This window comes from Anarhichas minor, unplaced genomic scaffold, assembly GCF_050575085.1.
Source record: "Anarhichas minor isolate MPS153535 unplaced genomic scaffold, ASM5057508v1 ptg000043l, whole genome shotgun sequence".
NCBI lineage: Eukaryota > Metazoa > Chordata > Actinopteri > Perciformes > Anarhichadidae > Anarhichas > Anarhichas minor.
Window position 1 is genome coordinate 4278016 of NW_027466489.1, and position 12751 is coordinate 4290766.

The 12751-nt window shown below is 39.3% G+C and overlaps 1 protein-coding gene across 3 annotated transcripts in view; it reads right to left on the reverse strand.

Moving 5' to 3' along the window:
* tex264b (testis expressed 264, ER-phagy receptor b) overlaps window positions 1–12751 on the reverse strand; it is a 31373-nt gene that overhangs the window by 9671 nt on the left and 8951 nt on the right. The gene's annotated exons all lie outside the window — the stretch shown is intronic.

The window sequence follows — 12751 nt, forward strand, 5'->3', positions numbered from 1 at the left end:
GGCATTATGCTAAATGTCGAGCAATACTAGAAACACATTGCAGCCACAGTGCAGCATCTCGATGGGATAAATTAGGTGATTTGTTTATATTTCCTCAAATTGATGTCAGTTTTCATTAGTACTTGTTTAATTTGACTAAGTGTAACTTATTTGTTGCTGTTTGATACAATTTAACAAATAAATGAACTTGATGTTGGTTATCGGATGTGATATTCTGCATCAGACTAAACCACAAGCAATATTATCTTCTTATGGTTAAAGGTCAAAGGATTCAGAGCGAGTCATGACAGAGACCACAGCATTTGGTTTAAACTAATGCCACTGATTCTACAGAGGGGCGCCATTTTGACCAACAAAACAAACGCATATTGTGTCCATTACTGTCATCCAGGTGAGCTTTAGACTGGTGAGTTTAAATGTCTGGATGTATTAGGACTATGCTTGTCTTGCTACTGTTCATTTTCTGAAAGCTTTTGAGATCAATTTGAAATGTAGACTTGAGTCCAAATGCATTTTGAATAAAATGCATTTCTGTTTAAAGTGGTATCAATGTTCAATAACGTTGCAAACTTCTCCGCAGTGCAACAAATAAAGGATTATCTCATTTTATCTTAACATTATTCAAACTGAAATGCATTTCTGTTTATCTCTATGACTAGACAGGTCTGAAGTATATAGTTTGAATAGTTGTGGATAAATACTATTAATGGCATCTAATGGTTGAAATGGTAGTAGCATATGTTTAAGCGGTGTAACGATTAAGAGGAGGTTCTTGGAAAATGTTCTCCACTGTAAAGGGTCCCTTGCCCCAAAAGGTTTGAGAACCCTTACTTAAAAGAGGGTGTGGCCTGTGTACGTTAAATTGAGCATAGAAGCGTGGTATTATGATGATGAAGACCTCTGTATTCACACATTGCACCGTTCCTTCATCGCCAAACCCTGTGTTTCGTCACCGGCTTGAACTATATTAGCCGAAGTACGCAGACCATCAATCATTTCTTACACTATGGCAAATTCATGTCATCTCTCCAAGAGTTGAAACCGCTCAGATTACGTCTGTTTCTCGTCAGACCCCGGGAGTACGGAGTCCCTGTGCCCCTTGCTGCTGTTCCAGTTTCAGGTAGGTGAGCGTTTAGAGGAACAACAGGAACGTCGCACGCAAAGGATCTCATAATCAGGCTCGCAGCCTGAACAGACACACATAAGATACATTCTTTATGGGAGACAGCTGACTTCTTTTTAAACTTCAGCCTATCATTTCGCTCACCATCTGTCTCTTAGCCCAATTACGACAGCGCTGACGTTCCTCTCACTGTCGTCTGCAGGAACAACGTTGTCAGTTTCGGTGATTTCAGCAGCATCAATAATTGGTGCACTTTTCCTTCAGGAACATCTGTGTATCCTCATTGGCTTGCTTCATCAGCTACTGCTACATATTGCATATTGATGCGCACACATGCATGGCGACATACACACACAAGTTTAATTTTGCAGTTCAGACCATCAATAAATGATCAAGTGTGAAAATGAAGCTTATCGCAGACACACTGTCGGTACAACAGCTACATAGAGGGGTTCAGCATTAATATTTAACTGGCAAATTCTGATTTGAATATTTTTTTGCTTTACTTTACAGAGTAAAATGGATGCACATTCAATTTGATTTGGTTAGTTGGTTCTTAAAGTTGCACAACAAAGGATTGGAGAGTAACTGATAAATACTGTAGGGCTACTGCAGAATAAGATGTGCCAAATGAGAGTAGACTCAACAGTCTAATGACACACTTAAAAGAGCCAAGAACAAAAGCATTACGCAAAAGAAGGGCTTTTAAAGCCCTGCATTTACACTGAAAGGACAATAATAGAAATATCTCAGTAGAAATTAACATATAGTACCTAACAGAGGGAGGGGCTCTTTTATACAAATCCTGGACTCTTTGCAGGGGGGAAGCCTGGACAGGATGAAGAAAGTGGGCATCTGTTTGCTTCACAACATCCCGTTAGGATTTAGTGATGTTTTGATCTGATGTTTCAAGAGGCCACATAAGATGTCCACATTTTTAATGGAATTCATAACAAGAGTTTGGATTTGCCTTGCAGTGTTTTTTAGTTCCTGGCCCTATAGGTCTAACGTCATCAGGACTTTATTATTTACAATGGAAACATTGTGACAAAATTGTGTTTATAATGGAAATGAACATCAGGTCCTGCAAAATGTCCCCATGATCCTCAGCAATTATGTGAAGGTGCAGAGCAACAATGGGACCTAAAATGAGTCCTTCAAGATGGCAAAAGACACAGAAAACAGATTCTGGCTTTCTCAAAATGTAAACAAAACCTGTAGTAGGACAAAACAACTCATCGGGGCCTACTGCTCAGCCACCCATGTCTTGTTCAATTTAATTCAATAGCTCAATATCAAATATCTGTCTCAGATGTCTTTACAATCTGTACAGCATGAGACATCCTCTGTCCTTGGACCCTTGCAAAGAATGAGGAAAAAACTCCCTAAAAACTCCCTGCTTGTGCTATTGTAACTTGAATATACGTACGCCATTCGGTCATTCATTTAATTTGTATAATCTATATTCGTCAATTTGTTGATGCAGTCCAGCTTACATTTTCATGATTTTAGAAAACACTTTCCTTTCCACAGTAAATCGTTTTCTGATTTGTGACTCAAGCATCTATAATTTTAGTTTTCTTGGCGTCTTATTTTACTTAAAAAAAAACAAAAAAACATGCATTCTTGTAGAAAGCCCTTCAGGCTTCTGCTCAAAGCTGAATGAATCCTCATCTGTGGATCTGGTTTTGTAACAGAATATTTCAAGGTTTTAAAGCATTTTTTCCTCTATGTTGCATAGTTTATTTGCCCAACGACTGAACAGCCACTCAAATGAATCCCACCTCAAATGAATTCCTTCTAAAAACAGAAATTAGAAGCTGCATTAGCACATTCAAGTTTTGAATGTTCTTTTCATTACAGTTGCAATATATATATGAGATTGGGAGCATTTTGATTGCCTGTCAACGCCTCTTCACGTGGTGGAAGCGAGCCGGCGGCTCACAGCTAACGATAATAACAGTGTTAACAGTGCAAACAAAGGCTACAGTGCTGACAGAGCTGGCGGCGTTTACCTGAGGGGGAACTGTAGAGTGGGTACTCTGCTTCCACGACAAAAATGCTAATTGCTTGTGAATGGAGATGAACATAATGTGGATTTTTGTAGAACATATGTACGGTGTAGAGCTGAAATGATTATTCAAAATGGTAAACTGGTATTTGTATAGAGCTTTTGTATAGAGCTTTTCTAGTCTTCTGACCACCAGGACTATCTAATCATTCATACATTCACACACCACGCAAGGACACATCGACATGGACTACCGGAGCATCGAACAGACGATCCTTTGATTGAAGGACGACCCTGCTCTACCACTGAGCCAGTTGCTCGATGAGAAGATTGACAGAAAATTAATTGTCATTTTTCATGCAAAAAATGGCAAAAAAATGTCTCAACCACAAAGGATTTGCTGCTTTTATGTGATAGCAAAATGACTATCTTTCAGTTTCGAACCATTGATCAGAGAAAGCAAGTGTTTAGGAGTCGTCATGTTAGGCTTTAGGAATTTGTGATGGTTAAAAAAAAAAAAAACTGTGATTATTTTCTGACATTTTATACACATTAATTTAGGAAATAATTATCAGATTAATAGATAAATAAAAAATGTGTTGCAGCCCTACAGTGTTTTATTTATTTATTTTGTAAGACCTGAGAACGTCTATATTTTGTGTGCACCCACACATGGAGTCTATGCCACTATACAATCACTGCTAGGTCAGTTAAACAGCAACCTAACCCAGTGAGCCTAGATATATATACGCTGAGGTCAGTTTCTCTGTGTCCTGTAAACAGAACAACTAGGACAGAGGGCAGGCAAATAATTAGACCCACAGTGGAATAGCTGAGACAAACTGTGCACAGTAGACTTCTGTAAAGGGGATTGAGGACAGTGTAGTTATAGATTTTTCTCTGTATTTTCCTCCTGCAGTATCAGGGCCTCGGAAGACCTGGGCAGCACTTAAGGCAGTCCAGAGTAACGGGGTCATAGTAAGGTCATTTCTGTCTTCACATCCTCCACGCCATAGAAATGTGAAAGCTTAGCTATTGCGCTAACTCTTACGTCACAGTTAAATAAACCTTGTTATTATGGTGCTTTCTTTGTGAAGGAAAATCTGAATCAACAAAGGATTCAAAATGAAAGACATTTGTAGAGTGTAGGGGATTACCAAAAACATCATGCAGAATAGGCACACATGTGAGTGCACACACACACACACACACACACACACCCCTTTAAATCCCCTCTCAAGCATTTTCTCATGCCAGCTGTGTATTTGTGGCCCCTCTGCAGTAGTTCCTGAGGGAATTAGTGAAGGATGGTCTACATGAAGAAGAGGATGTGCTAGTGTCCTCTCTTTCCAGGTTCCTAGCCCGGGGAAAAACATCTGCAAGGGACCCCTGTGCAAATACTTCACATGTGCCCTTGGGTATTTTAGAGCTCTAAAACAATATCTCTTTGTTGATCTGGAGTGCTATTTGTAATTTGTAAACAGTCAGTCCGTATAATTTCCTAAAATAACAAATAAATACATCTTTTTTTAATATTATTGTATTTTTCCGGCCTTTTCCTCTTGAGACTTTAATGTTTAAGTGTTAAAGTGTGAGTCTTGTTTTCAAGGAAAGTTATTACTAAGTGTAGATTTTCTTAATGTGTTTTACTGTAATTTCCCTTATGAGTAGCAATTCAATGAGAGACTAAAGAAGAGTCATTTTACTTCCAGTAAGGAGCTGATAGTAGTGGGGAAGACAATATTTTACCAGCGCATAAAGAGGCATTCTGGGACAACGTGACATAGTGATATAGTGATATAGTGAATACATTTGTGCACCAGAGGCGTAGAAACAAGAGTGCTGTCACTGTAGAGGCACAATAACCAAAGTCAAGCCTGACATAGGACAATGGTTTCATCTATATAAATCAACAACAATTAAATAAATGCCCAACACCTTCTTCCACAGCCCAAAATGATATCGTCAACTTTCTTGCTTTGTCCGACCAAAAGTCTAAAACCCAAAGATATGCGACTTAGAAAGGGCAACAGAGAAAAGCAAAACTGCAACGTGTCCATGTAAAAATCACCTCTCCCAGCAGCAGTCTGTCAAACAGACAACATGCCACAGGAGCAACTGTGTGAAAACACCTTAACAGCCATGCTAATCAGGCTAGACGAGCTGTGCAGCAATAACACAGGGAGGAAGTGGGCGGAGGAAATGCCGCTCATGTAGAATCACGAAGTAACAAAAGTGCAAAGAAAGTGTTTAAGTAATCTCAATAGAATTTTTTTTTTTGTGATGTTTCATCATTTTTTTAACATATTTTAGGTTTATGTTCCAAATATGTTGCAAGATTGTGCTCAAAGCACATCATTTTAGCAATGCGTAAAATAAACAATACCGGTAATCTTAATTCACGCTCAGGTGCTTCAGCTGTACAGACCAAGGCTGATTTATCTGCTGTAGCATATGGTGACAATACGTTACAGAGATTACTTGAGGAATAAATCAAAAACTATTAAAAGTGTGTCTAAAAGGAGAAAAGTTTGGAGTGACACCACATCCCAGGGGGCATTGCACCTCCTGTATGTTAGAGAGAAAGAGTCCGACTAGATGAGATAAAGACAGGGAAAAATTGATGGAGAAAAGATCTGGTGCCCACGGGGAGATAAATGGGAAAAACAGAGGCGTTTTTATTTCAGAGGAACACAGCAGACAAATGATCATTCTGAGTCCAGAGACGGATACAAACAACAACCTCTGCCTCAACAAAGGCCACTTGTCTCCTGAGGAGACAGGCAAAAGGAACTGAACACCATGCTGTCAGCATTAAAGAGGACAGCTGAAGGGACAACGTGACAGATAAGTGCTCCCAACCATTGTACTGCATTCAGATCATTTAAACAGGGCTGTTTTTAGGTATATTAAGTACAATTTACCAATTCCTTGTGAGCAAGACAAATAGCAACTCTACACCCACCACTCAAGCGATATATACTTAACCATCAGCGTGACAAAACATAACATAAATAGACAAAATACACCAGTGACACATTACACGCCCCCAACTCAAACAAACGAAACTCATTCAAAGATGAAAATATATTGATAAAAACAGCAACTATTTCGACATGTCATTGCAGGGTAAACACAGGTGCAATGAATAACATTAATTATGGCCCTGTTCCATTCAGGGGGGCCAGGGTCCTGGTATTGTGCATGCTGGCTCACTGGAATGTCTATGACACTAAATAGAATGGGACCATAACTCACTTTATGAATTCCACGTTTACCCTCCTATGACAGAATAGATGCTGTGAAAAGTGCCCATTGATTGTAAAACTGATCTGACACGGATCAACTTGATATTTGCTACCAAATAGCCAAATGAAAGCAGTGGGTCGAGGCAGAAATTACATTAAAAAGGACTGTAAATCACAGTAATTATTATTGATAACAATGGAGGGAAATGGGAAAACTCGTCCTAAAATAAAAGTAGATACAAGTTTAATTTGCCTTTGTGGCAGATCTGTTATCTGAGAGAGTTTATAGGCTACACTACGACCACATGGCCCCATGTTAATGTGAGTATTAAGATACATCAGTCCAGGGTGTATTCATGCATGTGCATACAAGACTAGAGCGCCTCCCATCTGAGTTGCAGGATAAAGTCAGTGACAGTGTAATGTTGTTGTTACACATGTTTGATTTGTCAGGGCCACATTCATGACTGGGAGAAAACGTGCGTCATCATTTAAGGTTCCCTGGAGAGTTTTTGACCTTGAGTAGCGTTTATGGAGCTGTCCCCATTTTTTTTTTTATTGTATACGTTTACAAGGACACACATTGCACGCAATACACATTCCTGCAAATGGTTTCCGACTATTCCACAGCTGAGGACTGCTGGCAAGTAAACAGGAATGCACATAATACTGGATTCAATACTGCTTTTTAAATGTTCTATGAAAAAAAGAAACATTTAAACATCTGTTAGACCTCAAGGGACACAAAATGTGTTTTGGTGAACACTGTTTGTTTGTTTATTTATAAGAAAAGTCCACAGGGGGCCTTTAGGTATTATGTATTTGTTTAGGTCCTGTAGTGTGTTTCCTCTTTCAGCTACATTTCCACCAATTAGACGAAAGGAATCCTAGGGAAACCACGGCTTATGTTTACTAAATGCAAGTATTTTTACCTTTATTGTTACAATGCAGATTATAGTATATCTTATGACTTTTGCATCTGGAAAGTGGTAGAATATCTTTACAAGACAAGGAAAAGAAGCCCGAGACAAATGTACTGTACAGCCTTAGCAGGCTATTAAATGCACAAGAGTTATTCCTTTAAGATAACTGCACTGTGTGTCAACTCTCAAAGGCGATCTGAGCCAAGCTAAAAAGCTTTTTCCTCGTTCCAGTGTAGGGGAGGTTTGTGGTTGATGTGTAGTTTTATAGATTAACACCTGAAATATACATCTTCAAAATTCAACTATGTTCAAAAGGCGTTCATGGTGCACACACTGCAAAGGACACACAATGTCAGCAATATTTACAACTGTGTGATTAACACCAAACAAGACCAATGCCTGGTTAGCCATTCAGTAAATGATTTATTATTATTAATAAATGTTAATAGAAATACAAGAGTTTATAGAAGTGTCTCTGTCTCAGTCAAGCTGTTATTTCAGGCTCATTCTGGTCATATCTGCTGAGGTATGTTTGAGTTCAAATTGCAGTCTGCATGATAAAATAAATATGAAGAAGACATATGCAGCAAATGTCTCTTACATAATACTCTCAGCAGACGAAAGAAAGTAGCAACAGAAAAATAACATCCATCAAAGCTTGAGTATTCACACAGGCTTTTTAAAAAATTGAGAACCAAGACATATTTTGGTGCTAAATGCTGCAGGGACACTGCCAACTATCAACTGCAGTACATTCAAATGACTTCAAAGGTAATAGTCACCTGATGGTTGATAATAACGCCAGGCTTTCAGTGGCTGCGGGGGAACATAGACTGTCTCTCTCTTACAGATAACATGACCACAGGACCATGCCTTCTATCTCATCCCACAGGGCATTGCAGTTTGTGTGAACACAGAGAAAAACAGAAACTGGAAAATGGAATTGACCCGTCGCCAAAAGTTGAACTCCCACTGGTACTAACAGAGTACTATACTAACAGAAATTCAACTTTTAGAACATTCGACTGCAAATGTACAATTAAGAATAAGGATCAACACCTATGATTTATCCAGATATTGTCTTTATAATTCAAAACATTCCTCGTCTAAACCTAGTGCCTACATTACCCACAATACAACTTGACCCCCTACAGGCTGGTGGCAGATTCTGGTGTGTTATGCTAGTAGAAGCTAATTTAGCCATGAGTCATTAGCCTCAAGCAGAGACAACGAGCAGTCTGGGTATGTAAACGATCAATTCTTTGTAACTCCACAACCCCAGATTGTTTTCATTTTCAAACTAGTCTTCAGCTCAGACCGACGTTTACTCATTTGAGGCAAATTCATCAGATTTCGTGCAGCTTCCCTTATGCCAAATATGCGGTAGTACTCCCCAAGTAAATACATTTTGATGTGTAAAATTGATGGAGCACAACAGTGACCTTTGGATCAAAAATTGACATTTGCTGACACTGTTGGCGCTTTTTTTAGCTACTCAAATGTTGGAATCAAGCAGTCCTGCAAAGACATCGCCAGCAATCGGTGGCAACAAAGACCGTGTAATTCAGGGTGACATTTGAACGCTTCCTGCAGCCGGTGTGTTAATGACAGTAATTTGTAAGATTATGGAGGATACCACTCCATTAGCGGTATATGTCCTCCCAAGCAATTTACTTTCCCTTCACTCCTCTAACCGTATCCAATCAATCCCTCGTACATTTTGTGTTTCTTCTAGTTTCTGTTTTGCTTTATCACATGATTAACAGGAGCACAATAGTGTTTCCTCAACAGCTCTACACTCTTTTTTGACATTCCTATTGTTCACATAGAGGAGGGGATAATGGAATATAGTATATCTGCAGCTTCTTATAGTCTACATTTCATTTCAAAGCCCTGATGGGGGGGAAAAAAGTGGTTCAAAGGGGCTGACGGCATAATGAATGACAGTAGTCGCTATACGAATAATCCAGGTGTCACTCAAGCAACAACACTCTTTACACGGACTTATTCAGCCCTGACAAATGAACAAGGACTGTTTGAAAGTCACTGAGCTGAATAAAGCAGTTAAGTCTTAAGCCTCTTTTTTTTTTTTTTTTATCTTTCCCACTTTCTTTAGTTAGCTCAGTGAGGTCCCAAACCTCTGCACCTTGGTTAGGTGCCCCCACCCTGTTGTCCGACTCATACTTGAATGGTTCAAAATTGCCTCTCGGATTGCTTTTCAGAAAATCCCTCAAGAGGACACTGGAGCAAATTCATTTAATTTGCATGTGGGTCTCAACAAAAGACACGACCAAATGGTTGGAATATTTTAGCCGGCATAAGAGAATGAGTGTGTGTGTGTGTGTGTGTGTATGTGTGTGTGTGTGTGTGTGTGTGCCCGTTCTTCTCTTCTATATAAGCGAGCCACATCACAGATACACAAACTTCAGGTGTTGGAGAGAACTTTAAGAATGCAATATGTAGGCCTAATAGAGCTAAAACTACAATTTGTGAAAGACTTTTAGACTTCACTTTGGTAAATCATCCAATCACAAATATGTCGGCAGCAGGTTTAAACATTATGCGGTGATTTCAAAGTATGTCCAGTTTGTTTGTGAATGCAGGAAATACATTTCTATTTTTATCCCACCCAGTTTTTCAACGTTTCTAACTGCTGTGATTACGAAGGCTTTTGGGTATTGTAGTCCTAACGCGAGCATCTAATATGACTGCACCATATGTGCCTCTAAGTATCCTGTATCTCATTTTGAAGAAGTTAAGTCAAAAGACTACAATAGTTGTTATTTACAGGTCTACACTGTAACATATGTTCGCTGTATCCGCAGGGAGAAAATTGAACAGCACAATCACAGACTGATAACGACGAAGTAGCCATCGTGCTTCTTCTAAGCATTTGCTCCATCTTCACATCCTAAGTGATTGGTGAAAATGGCCGCTAGCACAAAACAATTTGTCCCATATCTAAAAATAACTATCCTTCTTAAACTGTAATCCCACCCTGCCTGATCTTGATTCAGAGCGACAGTGCAACAGAGGATAAAGTTTGGATCCGATCAATCATATGTAGATGTGACATTTAACACCAACGGTAGATTCCCAGCTGCGGAGGATTAAAGCCATGTTTCAACATTTGACGGGCAAACTCCACAGAGCGTCCCGTGGGAAGACTTGGCTCGCAGGATCGTGATGCAACATACTTGATGAAAGAGGCCCAACGGTTTTGTGCATTAATATAACTAATCGGTTAAAAATAAAACAACATAGCAGAGGTATCGATTTTATTTAAGCTATTTATTTCTCATTTTCCGAAGACATAACACCTGCAAACCAAATGTCTGAGGTCTTAAACTTAACCCTTTTTTTTCTCGCATAAAGAGTATTTAAGCAATTATTTTATTTATATAAAACTCCTCACTGATTTCACATAGTTTAAACTCCAAACGATGCCTGTTGTTTGTGATTACAAGACAACAGGAGGGAATTAGACAAAGGGCTTAGGACATTTAAAAGGTGTGATACACAAACATGTTTACATTTGTGTGTATTATGGATAAACTGAGGGGAGGAGTAAAAGAAAACAAATGTGTTTAACGTGTTGGAGATGACGCCTTCAGCAATAACACAGAAACAGGCACGATACTCAACTAGATCGTTCCTTACTAGTGACAGCACTTACTCTTGCAAGATCAATCTTAATGATTTTTATGATATTTTGGATATGTCAAATTGAACAAAAAAGTAAATTAGGTAAATTCTACTACGGAGCGTGGTATTTTAAAACTTAAAAGAGGTTCAATTCAATATTCAACACCGCATTTCAATAGAACTAATTGATTTTGTCGATGAAAATTTCTGACTTAATACAAGTAGTTTGCTAATAAATCACCCGAACCACATGGCTTGATCCCTGCACCTCATTAGTGTCATAAGTTACAACTGAAACAGACACAAGAAACATGTACAACCTCTGAATACTCAGACTGCATGGAAGGCCTCCTAATAGGCTTTGGATTCAACTCCAGTTTCTGCCCACAACGGCCGGTTTTTACTCCTGCGAAGAAATAGTTTCATGTCCTCTTTGTTCATGATAAGAATATTTTCAAGACACCCCCAGAATTAGAATTAGAATTAAACCAGACCCTCGATCTTCCAGGCATATGCAACTGCTCCCTCTTTACTTTGTCCAGCACATAACCTTTTCTGACCTTTCGGAATATACGTCACTTTTTGCCAAAAGTCTGCATGTTTAACAGGCCCTGCGGACTAGCATCTGTGCACTGCTTTGTGGACGGCACTAATAGGAATTGTGAGAGGCAGCCCCTTATGTCCCAAAAACGAGACTTTAATCTCTATTGTGCTGAGGAAGACTTGGTGATCACTGTCACACCATGTGTGTCAGTTACTAAAAAAGGCCATTTCTAATAAACAAAGAGAAACGTACTTTATATTCAGCCCATAGCCTCTGTGCTGGCAAGAAACTTCAGTGCCCTGAAGCGAACAAATGTTCCATCGTCTGCCTTTCACAAACCTTTAGATCTCAGTGAATGTCAACAATATTATTCTCCCAATCCAGTCTGAAGGCCTGGCCACCATGCTTGAATCAAATCTCAAGATGCCAAGGCGTCTGTGATGTAGCCCACCGCTAAAGAGCCGAGGCACAGAAGAACAACACTGGGGCCAATCGATGGTCTGACTTGGCAAATATCAGGCCCGACTGTGGGCCGGCGACTCAAAGTGTCTGACAGACAGAAATCATTCTACTATGACAAGCCAGGCATGCTAAATGCTGATGAGCTGGTTTGAAAAGGTCTCACCACTTGGGATATTCAAAGTGTCAACAGCATCAACACAGCATGCTTTATTCACCAAAAATAAATCCATTTGGAGCCATTTGTGCTGCTCCTGTTGAATGTGAGCCATGTTTTATACCGTTGTTGAATTTGATACAGGAATAAACTACTTATAATGAAGGTAAATGTTGTAGTATGTAGAATGTTTACAGGGCATTTGCTTCACAGATGTATTTCAAATATGGTTACGTTATCGCTACAGTCCTTCATCGTTGACAAACACTTAAACTCCTTTTCATGCTTACATTTCAACCAGCTGCAGTGTTTCAACTTCAACTTACGTTTCAACTCCCTTCAGCAAGTGTCAGTGTGCGCCGGTTGTAAAAGATATAAAGACATGACAGGTAATAAATGTAGCTCTTTCAAATGCTCTAACAATTTCAGAATGGGCAATTGGTTTAGTCAGTTTGATGACAGAGAAATGCTTGGATTTGCATAACAACATATATTTGGTTGTCACTCTTTGAATGTTGTCGTGAGTGTGTTCAGTAACATGAGGATTCAGTTCTCAGACTTCATAAGGTAATGCTGCCTCTCAGAGAGGACCAGGTTATCCGTGTTAAGGTGCATTCTGGGTGAATACTGTGACGCAAGAG